This window comes from Canis lupus, chromosome 8, assembly GCF_003254725.2.
Source record: "Canis lupus dingo isolate Sandy chromosome 8, ASM325472v2, whole genome shotgun sequence".
In the NCBI taxonomy this organism is placed as follows: domain Eukaryota; kingdom Metazoa; phylum Chordata; class Mammalia; order Carnivora; family Canidae; genus Canis; species Canis lupus.
The window spans coordinates 70,847,025-70,874,306 of record NC_064250.1 but is presented as its reverse complement, the minus strand read 5'-3'; the positions used below and the strand labels follow the sequence as shown (position 1 = coordinate 70,874,306).

The following is a 27,282-nucleotide window of genomic DNA, read 5'->3' as shown; positions in this document are numbered from 1 at the left end:
GGAGACTTCAAAATGTTTTCTGCTGCTCAGAAAAATGTAAATAAGCATGAGAAGCATATCACCAATCTTCAGCCTTACACTAGAAATTCTGGATGCATGTACACAATAAGCACCTGTTGAGTGATACAATCACTTGTAAAGAACAGTTCAGGAGAGTATATCTCAGAAAAAATGGAATACTTACCTCAATTTCTCACAATTAACTCTAATTACGACACTGACATTCTCCTACTCAAAAATTTCTGATGGTTCACGTCTCACTGAGAACTGCTGTTACCTAGGAGAAGCTGTGATTGTTTCCTCCTCTTCTCCCAGGTCTTCACATACTCAGCCCATTCTCAGCCCTCCCCACCCTGTTACAGTACTTTTGCCTGTCCCCACCTCATGTTTCTTCTCTTACTTTGGCCTTCCCACAGCAACACACCCCCACCCTCAACCTCAACCTTGCTGCCCTGAAAATCAAAATGTTATTTTTTTTTAATTTTTATTTATTTATGATAGGCACACAGTGAGAGAGAGAGAGAGGCAGAGACACAGGCAGAGGGAGAAGCAGGCTCCATGCACCGGGAGCCTGACGTGGGATTCGATCCCGGGTCTCCAGGATCGCGCCCCAGGCCAAAGGCAGGCGCTAAACCGCTGCACCACCCAGGGATCCCTCAAAATGTTATTTTTATCCTATAAAATACCAGCTCAAATTTTAGTTTTTATAAAGCATTTCCTGACCCCTTAAGCCAAGAGTCAGCCAACCTTCTTCTATAAAGGGCCAGATGATCTCTGTTACCTTTTCTTCTCTGCTTATTTTTACAACCGTTTAAAAACAAACAAACAAAAAACATTCTTAGACCTGTAGTTTGCCAGCCTCTGCTTTAAAAACCATTACTCCGGGCAGCCCAGGTGGCTTAGCGGTTTAGCACCGCCTTCAGCCCAGGGTGTGATCCTGGAGACCTGGGATCGAGTCCCGCATCAGGCTCCCTGCATGGAGCCTGCTTCTCCCTCTGTCTGTGTCTCTGCCTCCCTCTGTGTGTGTGTGTGTCTTTCATGAATAAATAAATAAAATCTTAAAAAAATAAAATAAAATAAAATAAAAACCATTACTCCCACGTTGTGATCTGACATCCCATTCTATGATGCTTCTGCCTCTATTTCTACTGTGATTACTAATGTTATTACTCTATTATACCTTCCGCACTGTTCTCCCTTATCGGACAGCTCATATTGTCGCATGCCTGCCCCACCTCAGGCTGCATGTTCTTTGCAGGCAAGAAAAATCTATTTCTGTCCCTATGTCACATACTGTATAACACTAATACATATAAAGTGCTTTGTCCATAAATCTTTTAAACTGATTGCTTTTAAGCATAGTGTTAAATTTTAAATTGCTTATTTAAGCATCTTCTATCACAAGTAGAACTTGTTTTTGGTAAAGCAGATTTCTTTTTTCTTTTTTAAGATTTTATTTATTTACTCATGAGAGACACATAGAGAGAGAGAGAGGCAGAGACACAGGCAGAGGGAGAAGCAGGCTCCATGCAGGGAGCCTGACATGGGACTCGATCCCAGGTCCCCAGGACCACACCCCGGGCCGAAGGCAGGTGCCAAACCACTGAGCAACCCAGGGATCCCATGTAAAGCAGATTTCTGATGAGCTTCCTGAACACATGAAGACTGTCTGGGATTAGACGGGTGAATCTCCTTGGTTTATTTTTTATTAGATGAACGTTTCCAAGCCAAATGGAGGTTTCCCTTAAAAAGACCTGTTCCTAGGGATCCCTGGGTGGCGCAGCGGTTTGGCGCCTGCCTTTCGCCCAGGGCACGATCCTGGAGACCCGGGATCGAATCCCACGTTGGGCTCCCGGTGCATGGAGCCTGCTTCTCCCTCTGCCTATGTCTCTGCCTCTCTCTCTCTCTATGTGACTATCATAAATAAATAAAAATTAAAAAAAAAAAGACCTGTTCCTGTCCACACAGGTCTTTAAAATTCTATAATGTGAGAGATTCTATTATAGAACTTAAAAATAATCCTCACATGGTATAGATTGTTTCCAGGAGATACGTAAGCTTAAAAAAAAAAAAAAAACTAATCTTATCAGCAAGCTCAAAACAATTAAAATAGAGACGACTCAAATTTTTCTAGAAACATCAATCATCTGTTAAGAGGATGTATTTTCCCTCTTTAGGAAAATGTATTTTCAGTATTTCCAGTTTTATTACTTCTTGTTAAATGGCTCTATTTCTGGGACCCACCTGCTAAATAAATTCAGAAGTTCCTCTGTTACCAACTAATCATCTTAAATAACTTCATAGGCATTTCCTTCTCTCAGAGACCACCTGGGAACCCCTCTAACTCCTGACCAGTATGGGTCTTCTTTCATATTCATTTTCTATGTGGAAACTTTAGATTTCTCCAGAATCATTGTGTGGCAAATAGGGACAAGGCCAAACAGACTCTTTGTGCCCACTTCCTCCATTCTGCTCACCCAAAAAACTGAGCCAAATAAATATACTACTATTCAACTATGAATACCTGGAGTATGTGTTCTTATATAACTAACAAGGACCTGTCTTAAGGACCAGCAGGGTAGAGAGGTGCACTAGTGCAACTTCCTTGCACACGGGTGTGCATGCTGGAATAATTGTGCCAGACTAGGGCACTAGTTGTCCATTTCCTGTCTTATAGTCACAAAGACCTACTAACTCACCATGCTTTACCTTAAAAGCTTACTGACAGGGCGGCCCCGGTGGCGCAGCGGTTTGGCGCCGCCTGCGGCCTGGGGTGTGATCCTGGAGACCCGGGATCGGGTCCCGCGTCGGGCTCCCTGCATGGAGCCTGCTTCTCCCTCTGCCTGTGTCTCTGCCTCTCTCTCTGTGTCTATGAATAAATAAATAAAATCTTTAAGAAAAAGAAAAGCTTACTGACAAATTCAGTACATAGCTATCTTTCTGCACTCTGTGAAAACAGAGAGGAATATAAGCCAGCAGTAGGAATCAGAGAACTCCCAGGAGGTGTGGTCACTGCCTCCTCCACATACATACACACACACACACACACACACACACACACACACACCCTACTGCCTCCGCTTTTTTAATACTCCAAAAGGTGAGGAAAAAATAACTGACAGAAAAATCCCCTATGCAAAAACCCCAACTCTGCGGGAAGGAGGGTGGGTCCCTGTGAATCACCCACTCCTGCTCCACATGAAATGCAGCCAAGTGAGTGATTTCTCAACTAAAGATGGCCAACAGAAAAGGACACAGCACTACATGGACCTGTGAGGGCACCTGTAGGAAACAGGGCAATGGGAATCCAGACTGGAGGGGCAGGAAGACAGGCTGCAGGGCCCCCCACAGAGGAAGAGGGATGAAGACACAGGCAAGGCAGGCCCTAGTCCAGAGGAGAATGGACACAACCTCTGGGGGGACAGGTTATTTTGGGAAGAGGCCCCTGGGGAGCCTCTGGAGCTCAGTCAGGAAGGGTGGTACAGGGCCTAGTGAGGAGGGGTGCTGTATTTTATTTTCTAAGTGCAGTGGGAAGCCAAAGAAAGGTTTTCAGTGAAGGGTAGGAGGCGACCTACATTTCTGAAACACCTCAATGGCAGCTATGTGGGGAAGGGCTTGGAGGAACCTGGGACAAGTGAAGAGACCAATCAGGGGCCACCGGTAGAGGAAAGAGGCCTGGACCTCTTGGCTGGTCCCCTGGGCTGGGGACCAGGGAGGTGGGAAAAAGCAGGCCCTAGGACTGAGTCTCATAGACAGAATGGGAAGCAAAGAGAAGGATTGAGGAAAACTCTCCAGTGTGCTCCCTGAAGTAACTGGATGGGGGTGGGGGGAAAGGATCAAGAGTTCAGAGTTCACTGGAGACAGGTTAGGTGACATCTAGAAAACAAGTAGCTTCAGTTGTGTGTGATCACTCTTGCTCAGGGTTCATGGACAAAGCACCCCCTCCTGCAAGGCTCTCATCAGCAAGCTCCTCCAAGACCAGCTACATGAAGTGCACCACTCCCAACTCGCCTCCCTTCCCACCAGCCCTGCTCCATTCTGGAACTAACATCTAGACTTCCTATCTGTCCTCAAGCCCTGCATTACAATACAGGCTTCAGGATCATGGGAAGCTGCCTACATTGTTTCTTGCTGTGTCCCTGGCACTTAGCATGCTGTCTGGCACACACTGAGGACTCCCTCAATAGTTCTTAAATAAATACGTGGAGCTAAAACTCAAAGAGAATTACAGGTTAAAGACAAGTCTAGGGAACTAGGGAACCACAACTGGAAAATTCTTTTATTTTTCTAATGGTACCCTCTCAAAAATTCCCATCCTGCTAACCAAAGATTCTCTGTAAATTATGGTATCTCAGGGAGAGTTTATCCAAACGGACTGATGAGTATCTGGGCTTCTGTTGAAGGCACTCTGACCTTCCAGTTCCCTCTGTTGACTTTAAAGCATACTTCTAGTAGAACCTTACTATGTTAAAAAGATTTTTTTGACTCCTTAAGATCTCATTTAATGACTTGAATTTTTGTAGAAAGCACCTTACCTTGCAAAAAATATTAAATCTTAATAGTCAGACATCCCCCGGAAATCAAGAAAAGAACATCTTTGACCATCTACACCAGGTTTTTCAACCTCAGCACTATCGCCATTTTGGGGTAGATAATTCCTTGCCCTGGGTGATGTCCTGAGGGTTGTATGATCCTTTCAGCATCCTTGGCCTGTACTCACTAGATATCAGTAGCATTCCCCACCCCCAGCAAGTTTCTAGAACATTGTCAAATGTCCCTTGGGGGAACAAAATTGCCCCCCTCCTCATTGAGAATAATTAGAGACCAAGTGGTCTTTTCCTATTATTAACACAACCAAGGAAACAGGGGTCAAATTCTAAGTTTGAAATGCTCACTTAAAAACAATTGGCCCAAATTACATCCTCTAGTGAAACCGAAAGCAAAACAGGTACTTACACACACACACACACACACACACACACACACACAAACCATCCTGGTAGGGTTTTGAACCATGACATCAAGAAATGCTAACATTTCCTTTGGAGAGAGTCTAAAGTCTAAATGTGAGAATCTTTCGAAGAGTTGCCTTGCACTCTGGCTGAGGGAACTCATTACCAAGCCTCTCCACATCTATAGGATGAAGATCCTCCAAGTAAAATGCCTATATTGACCGAAGTCCTTTAAGACACACATGAAAACATGGCCCATGGAGTTGTTCTTACACATGTAAGACTGAGTATAATCACAGAGGTTGTTGGATGCTGGCAGCTCCCTGGTACCTCCTCAGCCCTTCCTGCTCACAGGAGGGGGAAAGGTCAACAGAAACCTCAGGCAGTTATTGCTGCAGGCCCCAAAACATCCCCGAGGAGGGCAGGTGTGCTGTCCAGGGCTGAATCCCTATTTAAAGGTACTGGCTTCTAGCGCCACAGAATTCATGGACTAAGAGCAGTGACAGTCTTTTTTTTTTTTTTAAGTTTTTTTTCTTTTTAAAGATTTATTTATTTATTCATGAGAGACACAGAGGCAGAAACACAGGCAGAGGGAGGAGCAGGCTCCATGCAGGGAGCCCAACGTGGGACTCGATCCCTGGATCCCAGGATCATGACCTGAGTCAAAGGCAGGTGCTCAACTGCTGAGCCACCCAGGCGTCCCGAGCAGTGACAGCCTTATTGGGCATTCTCTCCTATCTATCATTGTTTTGGTGCACACTGCTCTCTACAAACAAGTGAATAAGTCTTATACACTTGAAATCACTTGAGACATTTGTAGTATCAGATTCCCACATCAGTTTACCACAGAGTTTTTAAGGTCATAACTTTTTATAACTCCCCATCTCAGAGCATTCACACACAGAGCAAGCATCCAGTGAGTCTCTCAGCCTTCCAAACGCCCCTTGATGGGACTGGTGATGGAATCCAGATCAAAATTTTTGATAGATCAAAACTAGCTGCCAATTACCCAAATCATCTAATCTAAACCAAAAGGCACCAAATATACATGTATAATAAATATACCCTGACAGGCCAAAGAGCCTGAGGACAAGTAATTAAGGGATTCAAGATGTGTCAGTCTCAATACAGATTCTGCTCAGCCCACAGAAGGTCAAAATCTCTTATGCTCCTCAAGAGTGCAGTGGCATGCAGGGAAGCCATGAAACTAAGTGCCACATTATCTTGGCCTGAGGATCAATTTTGATAAACAGAAAGATTTTCTTAGAGGTTTGTAACATTAGAACATACATTATATAATAAAATGTAAAATTCATACTAATTTCAGATAAAATAGACCACAAAAATCCTGTGTTAAGAACAGGCTGGTTCAGAATGCTGCACCCTCGGCCCTGCAAAGGGGTACAAGTCACAAGTCCACTATTCTGTCGCTAGGGGGCCTCACAGTGGGAAGTTTGGGACTGCTGATAATTACTGCCCACTACTGCACACCAAAAGAATATCAGAGAACCCAGGATTCTAAGTCTACACAGAAAAAAATAAGTAAAGGGGGGGGGGCGCTGTTTACAAAGAGTACATAAGTAAAAATGTCTCTAAATGTTTAGCCAACTTTTTTTAGCCAACTTCATAGGGGTCCCCCCCTCCTCCAAATCAAGAATTATATCTCTGCACCTTTCTGTGGTACACATAGTGGTCACCACACACCTTAGGTTGTCAGAAGAGAGGCTGAGAGAGATCAGAGACTTCCCCGAGCCACAGTGCTGTAAGAGGGCCAGAGCTAGTTTATAGGGTCCCTTGGCCACCACACCCCACTGCTCCTAGCCCCCCCTCACCCCAAAGCTGCACCATGAGGTAAAAGGCGGGGCACTAACATTCCAAAAGCCCATCATTCTAAAGCATAAAGGCCCTTCATGCCCACAAAAATCCTACCTCTTCTATCAAAGCTTGCCAGGAGGCCACATAGGCCTCCTGACTTGAAATGTTACTCTATAAATTCTTTTTAAAAACCTACATTTTCTCTCTCTAGGACTAATTTCTAAGCTCTTTGTCAGCAGGGACCACATCAAATACACATTGCCATGACATCTAGCCCAGACACATGCAAAGAGTGGATGATGGGTACCCAGTTGCAGTATTTATGGAAAATACTGAATTATCTGAAGAATAAAGTCTGGTATGCCAAATATAAAGGTACTGGGAAAACAAAGGAACCAAGATGGGCTAAGATAAACATACAAATGGAGGAATTAAAGAAGCATTAATAGCTGCATTTGTTGGATGCCTATAAACTGTCAGGAGTTTTATATACATACGGGGACATGTTAATATGATATACACTCACTCCCTACAACCACTTATCAGCTGAATCTCCTCAGCTCCACAATCTGTTACCCAAAACTGAAGCCAGATGTGTTTCAGAGTTTAGAATTTTTTGGGTTTTAGAAAGGAAATACCATGTGTGTATATTATATCTTACATAAGGTCTCCAGTGACATCTAGGACAGCGCCCATAAGAAAACAGATTAATTAGAGGTCTGCAGTAAAATACAGGAATATTTATACTAAGTGGAAAGGAGATCATATGTAGCATCACATCATTTCAGCTCAGGTTTTGGCACATCGTGTATGATAGTATAATTCCATTGTAGAGGCTCTGGGGCTTCAAAATTGTGGCTGGGGAACTGGGTACCTGAATCATTGTACCTGCTCATTTTATGTGCAGAGACCTGAGGCTCAGGGAGGTCAAGTAATTCACTCAAGTTTACGCAAGCTGGGGAGAGGCAGGGTTCAAACCCTATTTTTCTGGCCCAAAGCCCATACAGGGGCTTCACATCTGTGATCATGTCCATCAGGAAACCCAGAAAACTCCTCTAGGGTACAAACAAGGAACCAGCAGGTCTGGGGAGGAGGGGGCCTGTGGTCCTTTCTGAGGCACCTGGAAAAGTGCTGCTGATGGGATCATCTGCTGTGGGAGCAAGAAGCGTGCTCCTTCCACTAAACCACGGGCTCTAGCCCTGGCTCAGTGTCAGCATGCCCTCGGACTCTTCAGACAGCCATTAAATCTATTTTCCAGGGTGTTCACTGACTGAAATCATCTCAGTGGGGCTCCCAACTTTTGTGGTTCTTTCCAATAATTCTAATGTGCAACCAGGGTTCAGAATCACTGACATGTAAGACTCTTGAGAAGGTAGCCTGCAAGTCCAGTCAGGAGTTCCACTAGAGTCTGGGAGGCTTCCAGTAATGACCAGGGACTGTTATGAAATTCCTCAGGGATGGAATACCTCAGCTATCCCAAGCTCTATGGGTCATAAGCATGTTCCTCCTCCCCTGAAACCACTGAAATCCTAGACATACCACACTAAAGGCAAAGTCCTACAGGACAACCACACAGAAGTGCTGCCTGCCAGCTGACAGAAATATTTAGTAGAGGACTATGCAAAAGGAAATTGTAATTCTTAAGCTGTTGGTACACTATGGTATCAATTTATGAATGGAGTGGAATCTGCACATACAAATCAAGTTGTAGATTTTCAATTATCCTCACTGAATCCTAAGATTGAAAGGGACATTAGTGATCATGTAGCCTGCTCCTTCCACTTGCAAATTCTGCAGTGCCCCCCACAGATGTCGGCCAGCTTCCACTGAACACACCCATTCAAAAAAGACTTAGAACAGGCCTTCCACCATGCAAATCTGCCCCTTCTCACTACCTGAACTCAAAGTCTGCTTCCAAAATTCTGAATTAGCCACCGTCTTCCACACCCAGTCTCAGGTCATTTCTGGCATGACATTATGTACTCCAGCCGCCAGCAAATCTCTAACATCAGTTCTCTGGAGAGGCTTGTTTGGTAAAATTCCTCATGGAAACTGAAGAGTCCTATTCTGATCTGAGTGTTAGCCTGCTAACTTAATCACCCTGTAATCTCCACCATGAACCCCTCGCCCACTTTTGTTGTTGCTTTTTAGACCATGCAGAGATCCTCGGGGCTGCTTCCTCAGTTTGCAAGGTGAGTGGCCATCACCTAGATTTCAACAGGCCAGATAGCAGCTTCCAAGAGCCCTGGGACCACAACCCCCCCAACCACAAGAGGCGGGACCTCCACCCCAAAGGGTCCAGGAAGCAGGAAATCCACCGAAGAGGTTCTTCCAAGTCTTAAGATCTAATGGGACTTGCCTGGCTAATTGCGGGCATGCTTGGGACCTGGCACCCTCTCCTTCTTTCCTGTTTGGGACAGGAACGACTCTCTTATAGCCTGCCCCAACATTATATTTTGGAAGCTCCTAACTTACCTGGTTTCACAGGTTCACAGCTGGAGAGGAATTCTGCCTCGAGATGAATCATACCTAAAGTTTCACCCACATCCGATTTAGGGGATACTGAGAGGAGACTTTGGACTATAGAGGCTATCCTGGGACTAAGACTCCTGGGGCTGCTCTTATGGAATGAATATATTAATATATTTTGCATGTGAGAAGGACATGAAGTTGGGGGGCTGAGCACAGAATACTATATATGGTCTGAACTATGCCCCCTCAAAATTCATAGAGTGGCACTTGAACTCCTACTGTGAGGATATCTGGAGATGGGCTTCTGGCAGGTAATCAAGGGCCCTAAAAAAAGACAGAGGAGAGGGGATCCCTGGGTGGCTCAGCGGTTTAGCGCCGCCTTCGGCCTCAGGGCGTGATCCTGGGGTCCTGGGATCGAGTCCCACGTCGGGCTCCCTGCATGGAGCCTCCTTCTCCCTCTGCCTCTATCTCTGCCTCTCTCTGTGTCTCTCATGAATAAATAAAGAAAATCTTAAAAAAAAAAAAAAAAAGACAGAGGAGAGCTTGCTTCCTGTCCCTCCCTTGCCATCATGTGAGGACATGGTCAAAAGGAGGCCATGTGCAAGCCAGAAGAGAGCCCTCGCTGGAAACCGACCTGGCCGGCACCTCAATCTTGGACCTTGAGTCTCCAGAACTATGAGGAATAAATTCCTGTTGTTTAAGCCCCCCCAGGCTCTGGTACTTTGTTAGGATAGCCTGTGCTGGTTAATACGTGCCTCTTTCATAATGTTCTGGATTGGAGTAAGTAGTATGAATTTCTTGAGAACACAGAGTGTCTCACTAAGTATTCCATATGTATACACACCTCGCATTACTGGCATCCATGAAGCCTGTATAAAGGTTGGGGCATTAAACTAAATTTGGTCAGTGTTTATTTAAATGCTGTTTTTCCTTATATACTTAACAGAAACACACAGAAATATACTGACCACCTAAACTTAGCCAGGCACACAGTAGATAAATACATGCTAAAATAGTGTTTGGTGGACATATCCTCTATCCTCTCATTTCCAGGCTGAAAAATGCAAGTTCCTTTAACCTTAACTACAATGTTTCATTTTTCTGGTAAATCTTTTAAAGCTTATTATTTTATTTTCACAACAACTATGACACCATCATCCCCATCTACCATAAAAGCAGACAGGATTTTCAGAGGTAAAACAACTTGCTCAGGGTCAAAGACTGGAGAGGACCCTGACTCCTACTTAAATCTTGTCCCTCCACTGCAGGGAGGCCATCAGCTTCTTTACTCAACCTCTCCAGCACCAACAAATACTCTTCCACGCTTTCCACCATTCCACGTAATTTAGAAACATGTACCTTTTTTAGTGTTATATTCAGAAGAACAGAATATCAAAGCTTTAAGAACCCTTTATCATATGCAGAATTGGGATCTCGATGAAGATGCCTCACAGACCAGTTTCAGGTTAACTATACCTTATATATTCCACTCCAAGCATAAGTGACTAAAATCTGATGCAGTTCCCAAGAACCTTAAGACAGAATGAAACGAGGAACTATCTTAAAATTCATCCTAATATAAGGAAACACCCTGGTTCACCTGCACCAGAACCGAGAGGAGACAGGTGACATTGTGAACTGTGTGACATGCCACTGTCCTCCGCCCCCACCCTCCCTGGCTAGGTTACCACCCTCCGCAGCCCTCCAGTTTCATTACCCATCTTCAGCCCCTATGCTGGTCACCTCCAGGCCACAGTCACAACATCATGGTGTGGAGAATACTGAAGGTAAGGATGAATGAAAAAGGCAAGTGGTATCAAAAGAAGCATCCCCAAAGACCTGCAGAGAGCAACTGTTTTCTCCTTGATGATATGCCAAAGGTCAGCACACTTAAGGAATTCATAAACAGGACAGAATGAAAAATGGGCATGTGTGTGCATGAAACTTCACTGCTGTAAAAGTCCTCAGACCATCTAAACCACAGGCTCTCGACCTGAGGCATGACAGAAGACGATTCAGAAACTCCCAGGACTCCCTGAAATTTCATACTCTAGTCAGTTGCTCTGGTATATCAGCCAATTAAAGTAGATTCTCTTCATTCATGCCTACTTTGGACAGGAGGTCAGATGCCCAGGAGTGACAGGTATTTGGGAACAAAGGCACAGGATGGTTGGCAAACAGAGGACTGGGCCAGGGATGCTGGAATGGCAGCACTGTATTAGATGGGGCTCTCTGTGCAGATGCAACCAAAAGGTGCACAGGAGATGGGGATAGGCACAGCTCTTCCCCTCTCCACCCTCCTCAGTCCCCATGCAGATGCATATTTCTTGTTCTGTTATTTAAATCTACTCTCTCACTCCTCTATGACCTCATCACATTTGCTTGCTCAAATGGTGTTGCAACAATCAGCTGAGAGAAGCTGAGAAAGCAGGGTTTACAGAAAATACGATTTCCATGTTACAACTAATGCGTACACACCTCTTCACAGGCTGTCAAATTATCCCACACTTTTCTACATAAACAGCCATAACTTAATTCTAATAAGTCTCTAGGGGATTTACTAGAATGATCTGGGGTGAACACAGGAAATTTAGGATATGTAGGCTTACTAGTTTTTTTCTCAATGAAGCTTTTTTTTAAGAACAGAGAGAAACATAAGCTTCAATTCCACAATACTCTTCAAAATGAAAGTGAATTTTCAGGATGCCTGGGTGGCTCAGTAGTTGAGCACTTGAGCGCCTGTCTTTGACTCAGGGTGTGATCCCAGGATCCAGGATCGAGTCCCACATCAGGCTCCTTGTGGGGAGCCTGCTTCTCGCTCTGTGTCTCTGCCTCTCTCTGTCTCTCATGAATAAATAAAATCTTTTTTTAAAAAAATGAAAGTGAATTTTCAAATAATTTTTAAAATGAACTAATAGGGATGCCTGGGTGGCTCGGCAGTTGAGCATCTGCCTTCGGCTCAGGGCGTGATCCCGGTCCAGGGATCGAGTCCCGTGCTGGGCTTCCTGCGAGGAGCCTGTTTCTCCCTCTGCCTCTCTCTCTGTTTCTCTCATGAATAAATACATAAAATCTTTTTTAAAAATGAAAAAAATAGGGATGCCTGATGGCTCAGCGGTTGAGCATCTATCTGCCTTTGGCCCAGGGCATGATCCTGGAGTCCCAGGATCGAGTCCCAAGTCGGGCTCCCTGCATGGAGCCTGCTTCTCCCTCTGCCTCATAAATAAAAAATAATAAATAAATAATCTTTAAAAAATTAAAAAAATAAAAATAAAATAAAATAAAATAAAATAAAATAAAATAAAATAAAATAAAATAAAATAAATAAAATAAAATAAAATGAGGGGTGCCTGGGTGGCTCAGTTAAGCATCTGTCCAAATCTTTTTTTTTTTTTTTGCATCTGTCCAAATCTTGATTTCAGCTCAAGTCTTGATCTCAGGGTCTTGGGATCAAGCCCCATGTTGGGCTCCCTGCTGGACATGGAGACTATTTAAAATTTAAAAATTAAAAATTAAAAATAAATAAACTAATAGGAAGAGAAAATTTATAGACCTGAAGTTGTACTTGAAAAACTCCCGACAAACAGATGATCAAAGATGCCTGCTGATTAAGTAAATAAAACATACATTTTATTACCATTTTATGAATGAGTGTATTCAAAAACTTTATTCATGAATTCTTGGTTCAGAACACAGAATGCAGGGGCACGTGGGTGGCTCAGTCAGTTTAAGTGTCCGCTTCATCTTGGGTCCTGATCTCAGGGTCCTGGGATAGAGCCCCACTTCAGGCTCCCTGCTCAGTGGGGAGTCTGCTTCTCCCTCTCCCATTCCCTCCGTGCTCTCTTTCAAATAAATAAAATCTTAAAAAAAAAAAAAAAAGAACACAATGCTTTGTCTCACAAAAATCAAGTAACACACAACAGCTGGAGTTTCCATTTTAGCCCACAAAAGCCTGTCTTACAAAGCATACACAACACACACTGCTGAGAGCACTGAAATCAAACCACTGTACAGTGGCTTAAGGATGGCCAGAAACACCTTGGCACTCCTTTCAACAAGAGATAGGCAATGTGTCCCCTCTCCCTAAAACTGGGAGTACCTTGCAGGCTCTTCAACCAATAGAACATAGCAGGAATAATGCTACACCAATCTGTCAGCCTCTGCTTCTCCTCCTAAAATACTCACTGTAGGAGTCCTAGGCTGCCATGTAGGAAGTCCAACCACTCCGGCAGAGAGGCCATCTGCAGAGGCCCTGACACTATATGGAAAGGGAAGAACCACTAAGCCAGGCCTTCCAACTATCCAAGCATGGGAAGGTAGACACATCGGACCTCTAGAGCAGATGCCAGATGAATACCAGTGAGTGACCTCGGTTAATGGCACACAGAGCAGAAGAATCACCCAGCTGAACACCACCTGATCAACTCACAGAAGCAGGGGATTTAATAATAGGTTATTGCTATTTTAGGTCACTGATATTTAAGACAGTTTGTTACTCAGCAACCATTATCTGGAACAATCTGTGGCTTTTTCAGAAAATGACAAGCACATCTCCATCCTGTCCTGGCATCAGGAATGGTGTCCCCTCCTCCATTCTCCACTGGTAGACACAGAGTTATGGTGGAAGTGTCAGGCAGGATCTTCCCAGTGACAGGCCATGAGGGGCAGCCTTGTGTTAAGAAGTAGGGAGATACGTGGTATGATCATCATCATCCTGTCTGCTTCAAAACTCTCCTAGAATTTTCTACTTACTACTGAGGACTGGCCAGGTCTCAAAATTCTGAGGAAACAGGATGTCCAATTAAAATGCAACTGATACCCTGATACAAAAGCCAAACAAAGATACCACAACAAAACTAAAAATACATATCCCTTATAAACATAGATGTAAAAATCTCAACAAAATAATAGCAAATCAAGTTCAAGAAGACATTAAGAGGATGATACACCCTGACAAAGTGAGATTTATCCCAGGAAAGCAAAGGTGGTTGAACATATGAAAATCAATTAATGTAATATGCCACACTGACTGAATGGGGGAGTGAACCACATAATCATATCAATAGATACACAGAAAGCATCTGACAAAACTCAACATCCTTTCATGATAAAACACTCAGCCAACCAGGAATTGAAGGGAACTTCCTTAATATGATAAAGGGCATTTACTAAAAAAACAAAACAAAACAAAACCACATCTAACTTCATAATCAATGGTGAAAGATTGCAAACTTTCCCCTAAGACCAGGAACAAGATAGGAATATCTGCTTTCACCATTGCTATTCAACACAATAGAAGTGGTAGCCAGAGCAATTAAGCAAGAAAAAGGGGGGTAAAAAGGCATCCAAACTGGAAAGAGAGATAAACTATCTCTATTTGCATATGACATGATTCTATATATAGAAAAATCCAATAAAACCCCCAGAAAACTACTAGCAGTAATAACCAAATTCACCAAAGTCTGGGTATGATCGCCACACAAAAATCAGTTGTGTTTTTATACACTAGCACTGAATAATCTGAAAGAAAATTAAGGAAACAATTCCGTGTAAAAAACATCCAAGAGAACAAAATATCTAGGAATAAATTTAACCAAGGAGGTGAAAGATTCATACACTGATACTACAAAGTCTTGCTAAAAGAGGAAGCGCCTGGGTGGCTCAGTTGGTTAAGTACCTGCCTGGAATCAAGCCCCACATGGGGCTCCTGGCTCAGCAGGGAGCCTGCTTCTCCCTCTCCCTCTGCTGCTCTCCCTGCTTGTGTTCTCATTCTCATTCATCCTCTCTCTCTCTCTCTGTCAAATAAATAAAGAAATAAAGAAACAATTTTTTTTAAATCTTGCTAAAAGAAATTAAAGATGTAAATAAACGGAAGACACCTCAGGGTCATGGATCCCAAGAATTAGTATTGTTACAATGGCAACTCCCCAGAGCAGATTCAATGCAATCCTGATCAAAATTCCCATGGCCTTTTTTTGCAGAAAGAGAAAAACTGATCCTCAAATTAATATGAAGCTGCAAGAGGTCCCACATAGCCAAAGCAACATAGAAGAAGAAAAGTTGGGGCTCCTGGGTGGCTCATCAGTTAAGGCATCTGCCTTCCACTCAGGGTATAATCCCCGAATCTGGATCGAGCCCCACATCAGGCTCCTTGCAGGGATCCTGCTTCTCCCTCTACCTGTGTCTCTGCCTCTCTCTGTGTGTGTCTCTCATAAATAAGTAAATAAAATCTTTAAAAAAAGAAAAGTTGACTTGTACTTCTCTTATTACCTCAAAACTTTCTACAAAGCTGCAGTAATTAAAACAGTGTACCATTGGCAAAAGACAGACATATAGACCAAGAAAACAGAATTGAGAGTCCAAAAATAAATTCAAACATCTATGACCAACTGATTTCCAACAAGGGTGCCAAGTCCATCTAATGGGGAAAGAATAACCACATACAAAAGAATAAAGTGGAACTCCTAGCTCACTCCATATACAAAAATTAACTCAAAATGGATCAAAGATCTAAATGTAAGAGCTAAAACTATAAAATATAGGGATAAATCTTCATGATCTCAGATGTGGTAATTGATTCTCAGATATGATACCAAAAACACAAGCAACAAAAACAATAGATAAATTGGACTCTGTCAAAATTAAGAACTTTTAATTTAAGGACTTAAGGACATTATTAAGCATGTGAAAAAAATAGAATGGAACAAAATATTTGTTACCCACATACTTAATCTGGGTTTAATATTCAAACTATATAAAGAACTCTTACAACTCCACAACAACAAAAAACAATAAACAACCCAACTAAAACATGGGCAGAGGGTTTGAATGGACATCATTCCAAAAAAGACATACAATTAAAAGATGTCCAATACCACCAGTCATTAAGGAAATACAAAATTATAATGAAAATGCCACTTTACATCGACTAGAATAGCTTATCTATATATACATACATGCATACATACATCAATAAATGTTGGCAAAGATATACAGAATTGGAACCTGGTACATTGCCTGTGGGAATAAGTTAAACTGAATTACCATATGACCCAGCAATTCCATTTCCTACATATGTCACCCAAGTGAAATGAAAACACTTGTACACATTATTCATTATAGCCAAAAGGGGAAAACAATCCAAACGTTTATCAGTGGATGAATGGATAATTTGTGGTATACACACAGAGTGGAATATTATTCGGCCATAAGAAGGAACAAAATACTTACACATGCTACAATTTAGATGTACCTCAAAAACATTACACTAAGTGAAAGATGCTAGACATAAAAGGTCACATGTTATATGATACCTTTTATATGAAATGTCCAGAATAGGCAAATCCATAGAGACAGCAGATTAGAGGTTACCAGGGGTTGGGAGGAAGGGAGAATGGGGAATGATTACTCAATGGGTATAAGGGTTTTTCTTATGGGATGATGAAAAATTTTTGAGACTAGAAAGAGCTGGTAGCTGCACAACACCGTGATATGCTAAATACTACTAAACTGCACACTTAAAACGGTTAATTACATGTTATATGAATTTTGCCTCAATAAAAGAAAACGTGATTTGACTAAAGTATATTGATTCATCCATACAAATACTTGAATATCTACCACACACTCCCCTAGTACATGGGTTAAGATGATGAACAAAAGTTTTCTGCTACAATTATAAAAAGCAAGGTAAGAGACTAGAGAGTAACAGCATGGACTATTTTAATTAGGGTGTTTAGGGAAGACCTTCTAGAAGAAGTGACATTTGAACAGAGACTAGAATGAAGAATGTTACTCTGCTAAACAATAAAAGAAAATAATGCACTAAAACTAAAATATAAATTTTAATTTATCGGGCAGCCCCGGGTGGCTCAGCAGTTTAGCGCCGCCTTCAGCCCAGGGCATGATCCTGGAGACCCAGGATCGAGTCCCGTGTTGGGCTCCCGGCATGGAGCCTGCTTCTCCCTCTGCCTGTGTCTCTGCCTCTCTCTCTCTCTGTGTCTCGAATGAATGAATGAATGAATGTTAATTTATCAAAAATAATCACATGCAAAAATTCCTTTTGTAAAAATCATTTTACTTTTTATTACAAATAACTTCTTCATAGTCCAATAATATGCTGCTTCCACATCTACGTTGCAAGATAGTTTTCAGGCCCAAGCCATACTCCCAAAAGAGTCTGTCATTCACCTTGCTAACAAGGCATGTTTTCCCTTTAGAAAGTCACTCAGGAAAGAGAGAGAGAATTACCACTTATAATATGCTAGGTTCTCACATTCACTCATATTCTCACTTTTATTCCTCACAACTACCTTTTCATCAATAAGAAAACTGTGGTTCAGGGATCCCTGGGTGGCACAGCGGTTTGGCACCTGCCTTTGGCCCAGGGCACGATCCTGGAGACCCGGGATCGAATCCCACGTCGGGCTCCCGGTGCATGGAGCCTGCTTCTCCCTCTGCCTATGTCTCTGCCTCTCTCTCTCTCTCTCTCTGTCTCTCTATCATAAATAAATTTTTTAAAAAAAATTAAAAAAAAAAAAAGAAAACTGTGGTTCAGAACAGCTAAGTAACTTACCACTGTAGTTAGCTAAAAGAAGGGCCAGAATTCAAATCATATCTGATTTCAAACCCATACTCCTTCCATACATAAATTTGTCTCATTTTTACTGAGCGCATCTCAGGACAGATTGAAAATATGATGAAGTGACCCTGTCCTTGAGAAGCTTCTCATCTCAACACTAGAGCCCTAGAAGACTATGAAACAAGCCTCCTCGCCTCAATCCACCCATCACTAACCCTTCTTGGTTCTGTGTTCAAAACTTTACAGCAGTTCTAACAGAAAAGCCACATAAAATCTCCAAAATAATCAACATCATTTCCTTGCTAATTCTGGAGAAGGCTTCCTTGCCTTTAACTTTTACTCCCATAAGTAATCTGTAGTTATAATTACATTCCAGATGAATGGGTAAAAATCTGACTGTACTGGCTGCAACCATTATGCTCTCTACAGACTGACCAGGCCTCAGGGACTTGTTTACCACTAACAAGTAATGTTTGTAAAACTCTATAAAGGCATACTAAGTACTATCATTATTACTAGGCTACCAGTTTAAATGTAAATTAAGAGAGGGAAAGGGGAAAGAAAACACATTAGGAAATCAGGTTTGGGACTGCTACTCAGCAAGATGTAAGCAACATCTGAACCACAAGGGTAAAGAACGTCTTAACTGAATTTGTTAAAGGATATTGAAAGCAGTGTTGCTGCTATAAGAAAATAACTCAAAACAGAAAGAAGGAATGGAAGGAATAACAGAAAAAGAAGTCAATATAGGCAAAGCAGATGTTAGGGGAAAGGAAAGGATGCATGAAAAACATACACTGGAAAAATATATGATTTCTTTTAAAAAGCATTTTATAGCAGCAAAACTAAAACACCAGAATCTGAAAGCAAAACTAAAAAGTCTAGAATGTGAATAAAATCCAAAACTGGATTGTAATTTAGCTTAAACTGGACCACATGGCACAGTAATGAAAACACAAACTCTAGAGTCCAATGGTCCTATTGCTCTTCGTTTTCCTCATCTGTAAAACGGGAGTAATTCTTACTTCAAAAGTTAGGCCGGCAAACAGGCAGCACCCAAAGGCAGCCAGTTCCCTGTTCCCGAGCCCTCTCCCTGAAACCCAGGCTTGAGGAATAGCTTCAAACACATGGGCCGCCTAATAATGCAATAATCCTCCCAGCCAGTGCTCTCCCGCTTGCTCATATTGTCCTCCCTGGAAAACACTTCCTAACCCCCCAGTTCAAATTACATGATACCCCCCACGCTCCCTCGGCACCTCTGTTCTAGCCTCATGGAACCTATCACACTGTGCCATAACCCACAAGCTCTTCTGGCTCACCACCTTACAGAAGCTCCTTGAGGAGAGCCATCAGACAGCATCTTACCTGACTACTTAGCTTTGACATCTAGCATAGCGCCCAAGTAAGCTCTCAAAAAATGTGTGATTAAATAATTCTCACTTATTCCAAGTTGGAATAGAGGCCAAGCAAGCTTCCCTGGGGCAAATATTGACGTGAAGAATGTAAAGAAAAAACTGGAGTCTGGGTGAACAGTCCATGCTTTGCCCTTACCTGACTTGGGACAGTTACTAACCTAAACCCTCCAAGCTTCCCATATAAAAAGAAGGAATTCAACTAGAAAGTCTCCATGGTCCCTACCACAAGCAAGGACATATCATGTTCATATTTTAAGATCTTTTTTTTTAAGATTTTATTTATTTATTCATGAGAGACGCAGAGAGAGAGAGAGAGGCAGAGACATAGGCAGAGGGAGAAGCAGGCTCCATGCAGGGAGCCCGATATGGGACTCGATCCCAGGTCTCCGGGATCATGCCCTGAGCTGAAGACAGACGCACAACCACCAAGCCACCCAGGCGTCCCCATATTTTAAGATCTTAACATTCTTATTCTACTACATCTTGATTAGTTATTGTATTAGTAGTTACTATTATGAAAATTAACATCAGGGGCACCTGGGTGGCTCAGTCAGTTAAGCATCTGACTCTTGGTTTTAGCTCAGGTCATGATCTCAGGGTTGTGAGATCTGACTCGTGCATAAACTCTGTGTTGGATGTGGAGCCTGCTGAAGATTCTCTCTCTCTCTCTCTCTTCCCCTCTGCCTCTCCCACCCACTCCCTCTAAAAATAAAAAAAAATTAAAAATAACATTGGTAGAATGCTTTATTGTCCACTTCACTCATAACAAGCATGTGATGCCCCATTTTACAGATGGGGAAACTTATTCAGAGACAACCAACAGCCTGCAAAAGTACAGAGGGCAGGACTGGCATTCACTGCTTCCCTTTCTCAAGCTGAGGAATGGACAGCTCCAGGGACACATGGTAGGATGCCAGGGGAGCCCTCAGGGATCCTAGGGAAGCCAAAGACAAACAAAATGCATCTTTTGGAGAATTAACTGTACTCAAAAATTTGGGAGACAAAGTGTGTTTATATTTTTTTAAAATAGGATATATTACTGAGTACAATGTAAAATTTGTATTAAAATTTAAGATAACGGCGTGCCCGGCCAGCTCAATCAGGGAACATACAACTCTTGATCTCAGGGTCAAGAGTTCAAGCCCCATGCTAGGTGTACAGATTACTTAAAAAATAAATCTTAAAAATAAATAAATAAATAAATAAATAAATCTTAAAAAAAAATTAAAGGGCAGTCCGGGTGGCTCAGCGGTTTAGTGCCGCCTTCAGCCCAGGGCGTGATCACCCTGGAGACCTGGGATCAAGTCCCGCGTCAGGCTCCCTGCATGGAGCCTGCTGCTCCCTCTGCCTCTCTCTCTCTCTCTCTCTGTGTTTGTGTCTCTCATGAATAAATAGATAAAAATCTTTAAAAGAAAAAAAATTTTTTTAATTAAAGTTAAAACTTAATGGGCCTAGACTCCTATTAAGGGCTTGAGACATACTACACTAAAGCGATGCCATGCCCTTTCTCACACAGAAAAGCTATCTGAAACCAGAACACTTAATTTATCCTATAATAGCGTCTTGAACATCAGGCTATATTAATCCAAAAAGAATAGAATTTAATTTCTAAAATAAAGTTGTGACTTCAGGGCATTACTGAGCAGGAAACACACGAACTAGTTTCTCTGTTCTTCCCTTCGAAGTCATTAAAAACACCCAGGGAAGTTACAATGTTAAATGAAGTCTCCCATCATAGGAGCCTTTTTTTTTTTTTTTTTTTTTAAAGATTTTATTTATTTGGGCAGCCTGGGTGGCTCAGCGGTTTAGCGCCGCCTTCAGCCCAGAGTGTGATCCTGGAGACCTGGGATCGAGTCCCACATCAGGCTCCCTGCATGGAGCTTGCTTCTCCCTCTGCCTGTTGTCTCTGTGTCTCTGCCTCTCTCTCTCTCTCTCATGAATAAATGATAAAATCTTTAAAAATAGATTTTATTATCTATTTGAGGAAAAGACAGAGAGAACACAAGCAGGGAGGGGAGCAGAAGGGGAAGCAGATTCTGCGCTGAGCAGGGAACCTGATGTAGGGCTACTACATCCCAGGACCCTGGGATCATGACCTAAGCCAAAGGCAGATGCTCAACCAACTGAGCCACCCAGGCTCCGATACAAGCCTCTTTGAAAGCTAAGCATGACAGAAGAGGGGGGTGGGCACAGGGGTGCACAGTCAAGAGAGGCAGCTACAAGGCACACTCAACTGCAGACATTATCAGCCAAACCACAAAGAATTACTGTGTGGCATCTGGCATGTCTCCCCCTCTCCCAAATTTGTAGTTCTGTACAGGAGAGGCCTAATGGGTCCCTCATTACCTCCTGTATGCAGGCTTCCTACTGGGCATTAACCTTCCAGAGTACAAAGCCAGGCTCTGAAAATCTTCCTTATAATTATCACGACCCCTGGAGAATCATGTTTTAGCACTCTGATAGTATGATGGTCCTAAAAATTTCATTATCCTACTTGGCTAATCGATTTGACTTTTCTTTCCACTTAAAGGAACCAAGTTTCCAATAAATGTGCTTTTGCGTTTTGCCATAGAGTCAGTGTTTAAATTGGAAAGGAAATCAGAATATCAGAACAGTGGGCCTGATACCTTTCTTGGTGGCATGTTCTCATAAAAAGTTACCCAATCACCTCCATTAAAAAAAAACAAAAAAAAAAAACACTACATAGTTAAAATCAACATGGAACAAGCCCCAGAAAAACATGAATCATGGAATGAAATTACAGGACCGGATTTTTTTTTTTTTTAATTTCTTGAGAATTAAAGAGATTTAGGTCATTTCAGCACAGATGACAGGGCAGTAAGTTGGGGGGAGGGGTAGGTTCCTGAGGAACAGATGCTTTTTATTAACATTTACACCTCTCTCCTCCCCACCACTTTTGAAGACTTTCTACCAAGAATGCGAAACAGTCAGGACAGCGGTGTGCTGCTCCCCAGTGCAGGCTCCCCTTGGCAGCAGCAAATCACCTGACCCACTTGAGCTCCAGGTAAGAGCTAGACAGAGGACAGCACAGGAAACATCATAACTGGAAATCCACTGACCAGCAGTATCGCCAGCACTGTGTCTACTGGCAAGAAGTGACAAATTGTCAGATCTCATCTTACCAAAACATAGGGAGGGTGGAGAGAAATCCTCTTCCTGCCATTCTAAGGGTCCTGCAAGAATCCCAATGGCCGCCCAGATGCCTTCCCTGACTACCCCCAGCCAGCCAAAGCTTCCCCTTTTCCTGAATTCCTCCCCATACTTCCAGTCTTCCACACAATCCACTAATTGACTTTAGCCTACATTTTATGACTACTTAGTTTCGTCCTGGTGGGTCTTCCCTCTCCAGTTGAGTGCCAGTCCCCTGAGGGCAGGGTGGTAAATTTCCACTTTTCCTCACCCTTCCTGCCACAAGCTTCAGTCCTGGGGCTGTCTTGGTCCAATACCTGTGGTTTCAGGCATCTCCCTTCCTGGTGCACAGGGGCAAACTTCTGCAGACCATGCCTTTCAAGGCAGGAACTGTATCTCACTCATCCTAGCTCTGTAACAAAAACATTATGGAAACTCAAGGCACATTAATTGAACATTAAGTTAGATGAGAAAAAGATTTCCAACTTCCAGTTAATGATCCACTTATCGAGGAATACAGAATTCAGCAAGAGATTCCCACCTGATCGTTGGGAGTTGTGAGAAACCGACAGTTACCTACGTTTAGGACATCTTACTACCTGCCAGCCTCAGCCCAGGGTCTACACATGGAGACAAAAAATTTCAGCCAAAAAAATTTTACTGCTTGATGATAAAAACCTTACCTTTCCTTCACAGCGGGGTCAGTTCCCCACCCCCACTTGTCTAGAAGACTGTTGTGCAGAATGCAGACAGTCGGTAAAGGCTCCTTAAAATGAGAATGTCGTTTTGTATTTTTTAGTCAGTTATGAATGACTGATACTACACGAGCACACAGTTTCCTTACATTTTTCCTTTCTGCTCAAAATTACATTTTCTTCTGTGACCTCTGGCTCCCCTGGACCCAAAGCCTCTTGCTATGAGGGCACCTACCCCAACTCACCTCTCTCTACTGCCCTCCTGCGCACAGGCATCTGGCCTTTCCCTCTGGCCGCATGCCTTCTGCTCAGAACAAGCCTCAGCATCTCCTCCACAATTAGGCCTCCACTGCCTCTCTCTGGTCATCTTCCAGATCCACAGGCTTCACTTCCTTCTTTCTCACTCAGTAACTCTCTTCCCAGCTTCTGTCCATATGCGAAGTCAATATTATGACTCTCCCCTCTCCCACCCACCCCCAAATAATATTTCTTCCCTTACAAACGCTTGTAGAAAAGCACACAAGGGGTCCTAACTCTATGGAATCAGCACAGAGGGCCTTGGTCATAAGACGTATCCTCTATCAAGTTAATAATTCTTAAATTATTATTTCCTTGACCACGGCAAGGAAACTCAGCTATTGCATAATACTTGATAGTTCAGATCACTTGCTGTTTGGAGAGTCCTGCTATATGAGGATGAGAAAATAGAGATGGGCAAATTTCACGCAATTTCCTTTGTTTGCTTGAGCCAGCCCAGACTTGCAACACCACAGTGACAGTTTTATCTTTCTTCAAGTACAGCTTTAACATCACAGAGAAGGACTTTAAGGGAGTGATAAATCATTCCCATCCTCAGTTCATTAGCATATCTATCCCGACAATACCCCAGAAAGGCCTTTCTCCGCTTTGCACAGTGAAAAAATAAAGGGATTCTAGCCAGGGTGTTTACAGAATCAAAAATCCCAAACAGCGGAAGACAGCAAGAGGCAGCTCAGATGTTTCGCTTAAATGAAGGACTTTCTTGAAGGCATGAAGAAGGGTAGAAATATTTTGAGGGAATTAACAGAAACCACTGACCACTGCTACTGCCTGTTTCCAGTGGAATGTCTTTACACCCTTCTCAGTAAGTGAGGCCATCTTATTAATTCCAAAATGTATGAATAGAATCCAAGGAAAATAACTGGTCTTCTTTCCCCTTGCAGAAAAATTCACATGAATGTCCTTAAAAAAAAAAAAAAAATGCTGAAATTCTCCCTGCCAGTGCTCTCTGCTTTCCTGGCTTCTGCATTGTGACAGCTGGAACTGATGGCGTCTGGGTGAGACACCTTAACATCTTAAACCTCATGCGTGATAGGGATGGATTTTAACTAGTGATGCTGGAATCCCGGGTCTGTCAGGGTGTCTGTCACGAGCATCTATCTACTCACAAGGATTTCCAATCTTACATATTTTCCAGTTTCCATACCGATAAAGCTCATTTTGCTGGGCCGAAGAATTTTTTCATCTTTAGACTAATGCTAAATACATACCCATACAGTCACAACAGGGTAAAAAAGCAAATTTCCCCCTTTCAGTTGAAAATCGAACGGCTTGTGCACTATTTTGCCAGACATCCTTACACATGATGCAGTCTTTTTAACAGGCCATTTTCAAAGATGGGAAAGACACGCGAAGATTTTAGCACCAACTGACGGTCCGCCTGGTCGTTTCCTTAAATGAGGGTTTTATAGATCTACAGAAGGTTACAGAATACGTTTCCAAAAGCTTCACTAGTGTGTACTGACGGCAAATGCTACCCCCCCCCCAAAAAAAAATTATGGCTCCTCCTCAGTTGTATGCTGTGAATGTAAATTAAGAAGCAGTAGGTAACGCTCCTCGATACAGCCTTTATGACTCCACAAAAATAAATGCACACACTCACACACACACACACACGCCTTATCTCCGTCTGAAAGCTGATTCAGAGCTTAATAGGAAAAACGTGAAATAAAACTGCTTCCTTCAACGGCCCATTATCTGAAGGGTTCTTAAATTTCAAAGCACGTCCACGGCCGGCCGTTCATCCATTTCCATTTTGTTGCTATGTTTTCAGATTAAGGGTAAGGAATGTTCCACACAGAATCCTCTCCACAGGTCCCGATATTAAATCGCTGTCCCCAAGTGGGGTGACAGGGTGAAAACGTGGCAAAGCGTGTACGTGAAGCGAGAGAGAGCCTGGCGCCTCGAGATGAAATCTTAAATACCGTGGCAGGGATCGTTTTCATTTTCTGCACCTCTGGGAGCCCAGCCTGACCTTTGCTATTAATCAAAGCTGGAATGTGTGCGTTTTGCCCCAAACTGGAGCCCAGTACCCGCCTGCCTTCGAGGCCGCTGCAGCTCCCCGATTATGAATCAGTCAGAGGCTCATCTGCAGAGGAATGACTCAGTATAAACTTTTAAATAATGGCTCAAAAAAAAAAAAAAAAAAAAAACCCCACCGGCCGCCAGCCCGGGGGGGGGAGTGGGGAGGTCGGCGGACGCAGCCCCCGAGCCTGGCGCCCCTCCCGCCGCCGAACACACACGGCCCCGCGGCGGACGCCGGCTCTCCCCACCCCGCGGGGCTCGCGCTTTCCAGAGGCCTCGGCACCCCGTTTCCTGAAAAGCTGCGGGCACCCCGGCCCGCCGGCCCCGGGCCCGGCCTGGAGGACAAAGTTTTCCGAAGTTGAGGCGCTCGGGGGGCGGGCGGGCCCGGGCGGGGGCGGGGGCGAGGCGGCGCCGCACCGGGCACTCGCCGCCGGGCGCCGGGCCTGCTCCGCCCCGGCCCGGCTCCGGCCCCGGGCCCGCCGCCGCCGCCGCCGCCGCGGGCGCGGGAAGGAGCCGCCGGGGATGCAGCCGCCCGCCCGCCCGCCGCCCGCCGCCCGCCGCCCAACACCTCAGCCCCTTACCCCGCGGTCCGCCCCGCTCGGCCGGCTCAGGGGCTCCGGGCGCGTCCTCCGCCGCGGTCCGCAGCGTCCTGCTCCCCGGGCAGCCCCATGTCGGGGGGCGGGGAAGGGCCGGCGGCCGCCGCCGCCGCCGGCTGGAAAGTCCCTGCTGGGCTGCAACCCCGGCTCGCGCACGCGGCGGCCGCGCCGCGCCCCCTCGCGCCCTCACGCACCCTCTCGCAGCACTTCCTCTCGCGCGCTGGAAATCCCCGCCGGCCGCCGGAGCGCGCCCCGGCGCGCGCCCGCCCCGCCCCCGCCGCCCGCGCGCGCGCGTGGGAGCGCAGGACCCGGCGAGCGCGGCCGGCCCCACGCGCACGCGCGCCCCCGCGCTGCCCCCTCCCCTCCCCGCGCGCACGCGCACGCGCGCACACGCGCACGCGGCCCGTTGCTAAGGCCCAGCCCGCCCCGCGCCCGCCCGCCGGCCTTAGCAACGGCGCGGCGGCGCGAGCCCGGCCGGCCCCCGCCGGCCCCCGCCGGCCCCCGCGCCCGCCGCCCGCCCCCTCGCTCTGCGCGGCCCGCGCGCCCCCGCCGTCCTCCGTCCTCCTCCCCCTTTCCGGGTTAAAAAAAAAAAAAAAAAGCCACGCAGCCGCGTGTGGGCCCCAAAGGTGCAGGTTCGGCGGCGGCCGGGAGCGATGGCGTCACCCGGTTCACCCGCGCAGCCACGCTCACTCCCGCAGGCGGCACCCTGGACACACGCTCGCTTGCACCCGCGCACTTGCCCCTCACACTCACGCTCACACGCCCCCGGGCACAGACACCCTCAAGCCCTCGCACCACACACACACTCACACCCGCCGCAGCACACGCGCGCTCACACACGCGCAGGTGGGTGGGGCTGAAGGTGACTCAAGCCATCTGGGCCTCTGCGCCCCGGTATGGAGAGCGGGATGTCGGCGCAGTTGTTTGCCTGGAGTTTCCTCTCCTTCCTCCCGGGGCTCCTCCCACACCCAGGAAGCTGCGCCCGGGACTGGGGACTGGGTGGCCAGGGTGCTACCAGGGCCCCACGCTCGCACCTGGCGCGGGCGCCCGGGCCGCGGGGTCCAGGGCCCGCGCAGCCTCGACGCCGTGCACCCAGGCCTGTGCGGGACGGGGCGCGGGGGGGGGCTCCAGAGCCGGCCCCCGCCCCGGGGTCCCCGGGGTCGCCCTGGCCCTCTTAGGTCGCACGCACCCCGCCTGGCCGGGCCTCTCCCTGGGAGGCCAACTCTAGCATGTTTACGAGTCAACACGGAGGCAACGGAAGGGGCT

At 45.1% G+C, this 27,282-nt stretch overlaps 1 protein-coding gene across 2 annotated transcripts in view; it reads right to left on the bottom strand.

Annotated features, from left to right (window-relative positions):
• Window positions 1–26,188, bottom strand: part of TRAF3 (TNF receptor associated factor 3) — a 115,851-nt gene extending 89,663 nt beyond the window's left edge. For both annotated transcript variants that reach the window (XM_025442493.3, XM_049113505.1), the window contains exon 1: window positions 26,002–26,188. The gene's annotated coding sequence lies outside the window, so the exon portion shown is untranslated. The remainder of the gene's footprint in view (window positions 1–26,001) is intronic.
• Between the last annotated feature and the right edge of the window lie 1,094 nt (window positions 26,189–27,282).